General features: G+C 35.7%; 1 protein-coding gene across 3 annotated transcripts in view; it reads right to left on the bottom strand.

The window, feature by feature from the left end:
- Positions 1-4,278: 4,278 nt before the first annotated feature.
- LOC135217483 (uncharacterized) overlaps positions 4,279-10,388 on the bottom strand; it is an 817,028-nt gene continuing 810,918 nt past the window's right edge. For all 3 annotated transcript variants that reach the window (XR_010315146.1, XR_010315147.1, XR_010315145.1), the window contains one exon: positions 4,279-5,006. The gene's annotated coding sequence lies outside the window, so the exon portion shown is untranslated. The remainder of the gene's footprint in view (positions 5,007-10,388) is intronic.

The following is a 10,388-nucleotide window of genomic DNA, read 5'->3' as shown; positions in this document are numbered from 1 at the left end:
CTGAGAAACAAGGAAACCTCAACTTCTCTGCAGTAGGGCACGACTGGTGGTCAAGAACAGAACCTTGGCAGCGTTTGAGGTATGATCATAACAACAACACCAATCATCCAATCTAGCATGCCATTCCACTTGAAGGCACTTCCGTAATTCTCAGTCAATTTTTGGCAGCTGCTACCCTGTAACTGGAGGCGGTCTGTTTTCCACAAACACACACATATATATTTGCACAATTTTACCGTCAGAATAAGTACCAAACAGTATGTTTCTGCCTCAGCAACTGAAGCCTACAATATTGTTAACAAAGAAGTTCTAGTAAATCGAATAACGCATCTTTTGTGTAAAAGAAAATTAAGCGTATTTATTATAATTACGTAGTTTGTCTGAGTGAATGTCTTTTATTTGGAGACAAAATATGTTTTACAGTTTTGTTTTAGGTTATCTATCGTACATCCGGTTTTGTTTAGTCAAAATAATTTTACAGAGTAATGTTAAAATCGTTTAAAGATGACTTATTTGGACAAGTGAAACTAAATTTACCCCTAAAACAATAATAAAAAAAAAAAAAGAGAGAAGAAATCTTTTAAAGGAAATCTGATGAATGATATAATGACCTAGGAACTGTCTGTCTAAGAATCTCTCAGACAAAACTTGAGAATACAAAGTAAGAACATCGTAAAGTAACTTTAAATTACCTATACTTTGACCTTGCATATGATAAGGTATCGGTGGGATCCCTGCACGAAATCCAACTGCTAAGACATTCGGCTTAGCGGTGAAAGAGATTAGATTTGATTCGTGTATGTGATGTAACGAGTTTGATACCTTCTGTTCTCTTGTTAACCTAGAGAACCACGGTGAGTGGGAGAATGGATATGGTTAATAACCCTATTCTAAAATGCATACCTGTTCAGAACTCGATAGCATTTCCAGTGTTTGTAAATTACTCTTAGAGCTTCCATCTGTTTAAAAGCTACCTTATTTGCCCTATTCATTATGGTCAATATGAATTCCTTTTAATCAATAACTAATTAAGAGATTCCAGGATATTTCAAACAGAAATTTATTGCTCTCTTTAACGGGCGAGATGGCAGCGTTTAATATATGACAAAAGTGAAAATGCATTTAAGTTGTTAATATCGTAATTCTATCCTTCCACGTTTCTCGAAAAGGAAAGGTTGGTCGAAAATTTCTTTGTGGATTAATTTTTTTAATGTTCTCACTTTATTTTCAGTTTTTTTTTAATCCTCCCCAAAGGTCATTTTAGTAAATTTCTCCATTATCTAAATTATAATAATCTCTATTCAATACCTGTGCCATCTTCAACTTTACCTTTTAACAACTGTTGTTAATCATTCCACTGTCCTGTTACTTGATAATCATTTCATCGCCATTTGCTCTATAAACAGTGCCCCCTCCCCCCAATATATATATAGTATATATATATATATATATATATATATATATATATATATTATACTAATATACACAGGGTGTCCAAAAAGTCTTTCCCGGATTTCAGACCTTTATTACACAGAAACCATGTTAGGTAGAGGTATAGGGTTTTCTTCAATTTCAACTCAACGACTAAATTTTTTTTACATTACTAATGAATTTCAACATGTGCCCCCTTTGTTGCCCGGAGTACATCTAAGCGAAATTCTATCTCACGCCAGGTATTCTCTAACATTTCCATAGTTACCGTTGCAAGAGCTGCTGTTATTCATGCTTTTAAGATCTCAACATTAGGTACTGGTGCACTGTACACTTTATCCTTGATATAACCCCATAAGAAAAAATAGAGGGGTAGTGTTTGGTGAACGTGGTGGTCATTCTATTTGGCCATCAACAGAATGCATCGGAGGCATCACTCACACTGGGTCTACCGAAGCTTCTCTTGCGATGTTCAACGCTTCCAGTCTCTGTGGACTTTTTATAACTCTTTAATTTTAACATCTGGTGGATCTCGTCGATACTTATTTCTGAAATTGCGTTGAATTGCAACAGGTGATTTTGTTTCGTGGTATCATAACACACACTGGGCTTTCTCCTGCAATGACGCCATTTCTGCTATTCTTGACTCAGCTGGCGGACACAGTGATCACAGTGTCATCCGTCGGCAAACAAAAGAAACTAGTAATTGCTCAACAGAATGTGAAAGTTGTACGGTCATATCCACAATCATTTTAAAGTTATTAATCAGGGAATGACTTCATAGCCACCCTGTATATATAGTATATATATAATATATAAATATATATATATATATATATTTATATATATATGTGTGTGTGTTGTGTGTGTGGTGCTGTGTGTGTGTGTGTGTGTGTGTGTGTATATGTATATATAGTATATATATATATATATATATATATATATATATAGTCATATCACATTTCCGTGATTCATATACATATATCGAGCTACAATGTCCTTTAATATCTAATTCGCTCTACCTCGGAAATTCGGTTAAGCATATATGAAAATATATTAATTCCGAGGTAGAGCGAATTAGATATTAAAGGACATTGTAGCTCGATATATAATATATATATATATATATATATATATATATATAGTATATATATATATATATATTATTTTATCACACACACACAAACACACACACACACGAAGCACCTTCATGGCCTCCAAGACATCCACAGGAGTTAGCATCTACAAGGAAGGAACACAAACGCCCTTACTTAACCAGATCATTCTTCGGAACTATATCGTCTGTAGGCGTACCTTTTATTTAATGCATATCATTTTCAACCATCTTGGCCGTGCCAATGTTACATCACCATCATTCTTCATGCAAGAGGTGCGTCTGCTTTCTTCGACTGAATCATCTTCTCCTATCTTTCAATTGCTATTACTTTTCATGGTGACTGTTTACCACAACCTTCATATCCGCTTCTTCCTCTTTACTTCAGGAAAATGGTTCTGCGAAATTTTCAATGTGATTGTTTCACATTTCACACAGTTTTTACGACGAGCGCCTTCCTTTTTTCTTGATTACGTGCATCTGCAATACTTGGTTTCCTCAGAGGCATCACGAGAACTTCCTGCGTTTTGAAAATATTACATTTTAATACACAATTTTCTGTGGCACATTAGCCTAGCAGATGCATGAATATATGTAAACTTTAAAGTACTGGTCTGACCATCACATATGGACGATATAAAAGTTAAAAAGTTTAAAGATTTCTATTTCTCTTATCAACACACACTTTTTTTCAACGGTCCATTCGTTATAACAAGACTCTGTTTGCAAAAACACTACTACTTACCAATAATTCTATTGGAGCAGGAATTATCTGAATGTTGAGCACTACTTGAAATACTTTTATTCTAGTTACTAAACATCGGAGTATAGCTCTGGTATGCACAGGGAGGATCGGTAAATTTTATTCATGATTTTATTATTCATAATCTTCAATGAATTAACTAACGTCATTAATTCTTAATTACCCGAACACCGCCAATCAAGCCTGATTGCGAGTAATGAAATCCGCAAACGACTATATCCGAGATGTTTTTTCACATAGGTTAAAATAGTAAACTGATATCCACATACCTGCAGTATTTGAAAAGTTTCTTTATAAAGACAAAATAATAAAAATTATGTATTGCCACACAAGAATTATATTCGAAATATTATCAAGTGTTATCTGCAACATTCACTAACCGAATGACTTTTAAAAAGATAAATACTAAAGATCCGATTCTTTTCAATTAACTAGCTTTTGGACGGTCTATTTCCAGTTAGCCTAAAGGAAAAATTACATTAGCAAGGTGGCCAACACTGGGAAGGTAATTATTATAAAAGCATCCATCATATAAATGGTAACATTCTATGTACTGTTTAATTAGCGATTCCCTGACGCCGAAATATATTACAGGGAAATTTTAAGCAATTCATATATATATATATATATGTGGTTAATATTTTCAGTTTTTCTATAGAATTTTGAATTTTCATCCATATATTGCCGATGATAGTAAAATTCAGAACTCCAAAAAGATACTCAACTACAATTTCGCCAGTACATTTTAGCTTTATCGAAAGAACTGCAAGAGTTTGTAATGAATAATTTCATATTTTCTGTGAGCTAAACTATTTTTATCGTAGTAAATGAAGTAAGACTTTGCCAACAGAAACTTAAATTATGGTAATTTTTCTATGTGATGAAACAGGTTCTTAAAAATATACAGAGTATGGGACTGGAGTAGACTGATGGACTAATAACCAAAGAGGGGGGAGCCAAAGAAAATAACTTTAAAGCTCATACCTAATTTATTATGTAAGTATACATTATGTACAAATGACCTCAGGTTTTGGAAAGCACAGGGATCATAAATAATCACGTTACACCAAATTGATTGATTCTCAAAATACAAATAATCAAAACCTTCAGTATCACTTTAAAATTAAGCAGAGCAGACCAACATAATTACTTAAAACAGCAGCAATACAGAATATAATAGACCAATATACGATTACTTGAAGCATCAGCAATACCAATTCTTTAAAAAACATTACTAAAAGAGCCACACTTGCTTTTTAATAACTATAACACATTAATATGAGCCATACACTTGCTCACCGAAAAATACTTAAGGTACAGCATGCCAAGTAAGAACCATACACTTGTACATAAAAAAAACTGATTATGATGCCACATAAGCAGCAAGAACCAAAATCATAGATCCGCAAGGCCGACCATCGAACAATACAATGTTCGATGCGACAGCTTCGTAGCTGCCATGGAAGAATACCTCTTCTCAACAGGGGACTATGACTTAGCCCCACCTCGTCCTCAGAACTGAATTGAGCCCTGCTCAGCGGTTGACAACTGCTGCACCAAAATCCATCCCAAGCAACCAGGTGATCCTCCAAAACTGCTGCTGTTGTGTTCTGGACGGAACATTGTCCGGAACCTGCCGATCTGCTTTCCAACACCTGACTAACTCTGCTCGTCTCACCGAGACGTCAACTCGCCAAACTGCCGAAAATAATGGAGAGAAGGAGAAACAGCAAACAACCCTGACACGATCGTTTAAATCATACAACGACCAAACCTAACAATATTAATTTTAGTGCCGTAAAATATCTATTACAGAAGAAGCTTAATATTTTAATGAAAACGGTGACAATGCAAATATATTGCCTTGAATATTATATACATGCAAGCTACAAATGTCGTTTAATATTCAGTTCGAGCTACTTTGGGGGTAACACCACGGGGAATTGTAAGTGATGAATGGCTTGGTATACCAAAGTGACTCAAACTACCGACAGTGCCCTCCAACGACTTCGAGTCGACGTTTAAAACCATTAGGCTATCGAAAGAGGTACAAGTGTATGCCAACTCTGCAGTTCATATACCTGTAGAGTGCGGGAATTTGTAATTAGCGTAGCAATCAACCCACCAGCACCATGACAGCATTGTTTATGTTCACCACTGACTTATATCTCCCTTGATAGCCTAATGGTTATGAACGTCGGCTGTAAGGCGTTAGTGGGTACTGTCGGGTGTTCGAATAACTTAGGTACCAATCCATTTATCACTTACAATTCCCCTTCGGTGATACTCCCTGGATATTAAATGATATTTGCAGCTTATAGAATATCTAAGTGTTCCAAACATACCAATTGCCTGCCATAGTGGGGGTGGCTTGATACCAATGCAAAGTAAAAAATCCCAGCACTCAATGGGTATAAGTATGGCAGAGTTGGCATTAACTTATACCTCTCTTGATGGCCAGATGTTTATGAACGTTAGTTGGAAAACTCTGATGGTACTACCAGGTGCTCGAGTCACTTAGGTAGCAATCCATTTATCACTTAGTATAATTCCCCTTCGGTGATACTCCCGAAGTAGCCGAATTGGATATCAAACGACATTTGTAGCTTAATGTTTGGATATAAAATGGCACGGTAATGTGGTAATATACGTACATACCAAGGCCTATACATACATACACACACACACACACACACACACATATATATATATAGATATATATATATATATATATATATATATATATATATATATATATATATATATGTGTGTGTGTGTGTGTGTGTGTGTATCTACGGCTCTGGATGCGAAAGTTAACAGAGTCTGTATTATCAATAGGAAGTTTTAAAGGGAAATAGAAGATAAAACATATATGGGAAATGAAAGATGAAACTAATTTATAACAAACATTCTAAAGTAAACTTCAAAAAATTTATGCCTCTGCACAAAAAGCGAATAATGTCTAAGCATCCTAAATTTGGAATACGATTCAGTTACTGGGAGTCAACGTTGATCATTAGAAACGGAAAAGATAATATCTAAATCCATTCCCAAGTAAAAAAGAGCACAAGTTGAACTCGGGATTATTTTGCACATAATAGAAAGAACCTTTGATTCAAAACCCCAACAAAAGTCAATTCAAAGGTTAAAGGTTTTAATTGGCTGATACGAAACGTAAAAAATAGCTCGTTTTATCCACGAGAATAATCGTGAGTAGCAAAAACCCACAGCTTAAAGAGCAAAGAGTGCTCTCACAGGTGGTGTTCAATAAGCAAATAAAACACAATGAGTTATACTTTAACTTTATGAAAGGGATGTATTGAAATCAGCTTCAAAATCAATACCATTAATCAGGTAGCTATTAGTACTTGCCCTGTCTATACGTAATTACACGAAGACTTTTAGGAACAAACACACACATATTTACGCATACATACAAGAAAATGATGGTTGGATATGAGCAAAATGTATCAAGAGTAGGCGAAGCAAGGATGGTAGCAGGGAGGACGCACAGATTATGAAGTCTCTATGGAAATAAAGGAGTGAATTTTCCAATAAGCAAAATAAGTGTTGATGCTTAATCGAATGAAAGAAAAAGGGTGTAATTGCTTTAAAAAAATAATCTTTACAAAAGCTTATAAGTTCAACTTTTACAAAGGAAAGTAAAATAAACAAAACCAATAAATGTTTCAGGTGAGGACTCCTCAAACAGACAGATTCGGAAAGCCCCTTCTTCAAAGGGTTATAAAACTAATCTTACAAGCAAAGTCACAACTCGGAATTCATTGCTGTTGGAATAATTTTATTTAATAGTGCGCCACACGTAAGCTAATTAGTTGACGAGTAGTTTATCCAGTCATAGTAATTTCACATAGTAGTCTTTCTTAAAATTTTATTTATTTTGGAAAAGGCTACGACTTTTCTCCTTAAGCTAGCAATTATCTAATAGTCACTTAAATGTCAAAACCTAGAATTAACACAATAAAAAAAATCAGCAAAAATAAACGAGAAAATATACATGACAATATTTTCTGCCATTATAGCGCGCATGATTGACTTGCAGAAATCCGTTTTTCAAGGTTAGAACCAGTTTTCGTTTGCTTCATCAAAAAGATGAAATCGATGTCATCGTTTGGTAGAAAGAGCGGTCCGATTTTAAAAATAAGAAAACCTGTTTGTTCTCAATCATGACTATCATTTGTTAACTGTTCTTGTAATTACACACAATAAAAATATGCAGAAATGTGCAATATGCGGGAGGATAGAAATTTATTATAATTAATACTTCACCAACTGGGAATAACATATGCAATCAGTGATGCTATAACATAAATATTAAGGAAGAGTAATAAAAAAATCTTGATTTAATCATGTCAGGAAGGACAGTAAAACGCCCCTCCCTCTCTATCTCTCTCATAGAGATACATACACTACGTACACACACACAAATATATATATATATATATATATATATGATATATATATATATATATATAGATATATATATATATATATATATATATATATATATATATATATATATAATATAATATATATTATCTTTGTGTGAGTGTGTGTATGCGCTACCAGAGGATCTTCAAAGTCGAAAATGTCATTGGCTCTTCCCAGTAAGTACCATTATGTACTTGTTGACAGAGGTATCGAAGAAAACACCTAACAGCGAGTTGATTCTAGCTAGAAGTATCCGGGGCAGAGGTCACTGAACTTGCCATTTCAGCTAAGGAGACAAGTTGCGAGCCAATACGCTAAAACCTTTTGGAGTAACCCCCATAAAAGAGAAAAACTATGTGGGAAAATATGTGCTGGCGTATGTGCTTGACTTATTACAAATAAAGAAAAAAAAAACAGAATGTCAGGAAATCGAGATTAAATGAAACCAATAGAATAGAATAAAATAGAATATAGGATTTTGGCCAAAGGCCAAACACTGGGATCTATGATGTCATTCAGCGAAAAAAGGGAAGTAGAGTAGAACGTTTTGAAAAGTGTCGCAGTTGCATTATGAAACAATTATTGATCGGATAGGGTTGATAGCAAGATGGAAGAACGAGTACACGAATGAATATACAGTCAAATGAATGAAAGTGTTTGCAGCTAAGGGCCGAGGGGACGCTGCAAAGACCCTTAAGCAAGAGTATCAGAAATTGAAAGAAATAAAAATTCAATCAAATGAATCGGAGGAAAAGTTTCCCTGCTCTCTGCCCGCGGATATCGTACTTCCTTCCAGTGAAAGTTTCTTGTATTGGTCTCGGATGCTTTCATTCTCCAAATTCCAAATAACATAGACTGAAATTCCTTCACACCTTTGCAGCTGGCATGCAAATGAAGTTGAGTATAGAAGAGAAGTACATAAGCTTTAATAACAATAACTACATTTCATCTGTATTTTGACGGAAGATACACCAATATTACAGAACGAAATGGCAGTTTTGTAAACGTTTCAGTTTATGTCTTATTGAGAGCTTGTTGATGTCATAGACTACAAGAGATATTGTTTGTCGAAATAATTAAGAGGGAAATGGCAGTGTCCGTACGAACGATTGGGTTTTCAAGGAGTTAAAAGCAAACGCCTTCAGCAAATTGAAGAGGGAAAATACCCCACCCTCTACAAGTGACCGTTTCCCCATCTCAACGTAATGAGTCCCGACTTCCATTACAAAGCTCAAAGCCCTTCTCGCCTATTATACTTTTGGAGATCTTGAGTGAGTAAATGCAAACATTTTAGCCTGAAAACTGACCTATAACCCTAAATGATAATAAATAATAATTATACAATAAATAATAATTGAAAAAGTAAATACCACGTTGTTTGAGAGCTTGAAATGTTTTCATACACTGACACCTAGAGGGTTTCAAACGATGTGATTGTATTTTTCCAAGTTACAGCGACACTTAAGATTCAAATGAAGAGCCCTAGATCTCTCAGTACTACAATGATATCTCTAAGTCCAAACCGTTACTCCTTTGGAACCTACAGTTAGGCCGTCGTCGTTAGCAATTTATTCGTTAATTCGATGTAACAGACTGTCCTTCCTAACCGTATCAGCCAGGAGACAACTGAGCATCTCTGTTTAGAGTGACTTTCGACCCTCTTGTAAACAAGTGACAACGGGAGATTATATGTAATTTGAAAAAAACAAAAGTGCCTTCCTTGACGACGAAAGCTCTGGACTTATATAATTTCCTTCTCCACTTTCATACTTGACTTCCCGTTCTATCTTCCAGATTCTACCTTTAATTCTACGCTCCACATCCCACTCGCCCCTTTCCCTCAACAGACAGCCACCGTCCCTGAACCTCCCCCTGCCCCCCCTTACCCCTCAACATCCACATCCCCTCTCGTTGGGCTCTTGTATCGTAGTGACTGGGGAATCAATACTCCCAGCACCCACTCCCCACCCCCGCTTCTCCCAACCACCTCCTCAGGCATTCGGTAGTGTCCACATGTAGTTGCTCTGAATAGCTACTCCCTGTCCCGTACACTTTTTTTTTAACATCACAGATCATTATTAGAAGGGTAATTGGACATTATTACCACCAAAGGTCCTACATGCTTTGCCTATTGCCGCGCTAAGGACTTTAATCCTATTCTATGAGCGCCTGTGTCTCTGAGGGTGTATTTTCTTCTATTCACCTACTCTACGTATACATCAACGTTAGTGGCTGCTGCTGGATATACACTTTAGAACACCTAAAATGCATAAAGCACGAATATGCGATTACGTAGAGGTTAAGGGAGAAAATTAAAACTACAAGCAATATAGTCTAACGATACCAAGTTGTGCTTCCCTTGACCCGATATTTCACCAAATTTAAGAATGAATCATCGTTAGATGACAGGAAACTATTCTCAAACCCATATAAGTTATTTCCTTGATGGATACAAAGTAAGCAGTTAGCAGCGCACAGCCCCGGTAGGACGCGACGTAAAGAGATGCTGCTGCTAGGATCCCCCGGTCCTAGGAAGGTGAACAACAGATCTCGCATATAAGAGAAATATCCTGAAATTGACGTAAATCGATTTAGCAGTTTAAAGAGGAAAATACATCTCCCAGCTAA

The sequence above is a fragment of the Macrobrachium nipponense genome, chromosome 7, assembly GCF_015104395.2.
Source record: "Macrobrachium nipponense isolate FS-2020 chromosome 7, ASM1510439v2, whole genome shotgun sequence".
NCBI classification, from domain to species: Eukaryota; Metazoa; Arthropoda; class Malacostraca; order Decapoda; family Palaemonidae; genus Macrobrachium; species Macrobrachium nipponense.
Note: the sequence above shows the minus strand (reverse complement) of the source record. Positions and strands in the feature narration are given on the sequence as shown.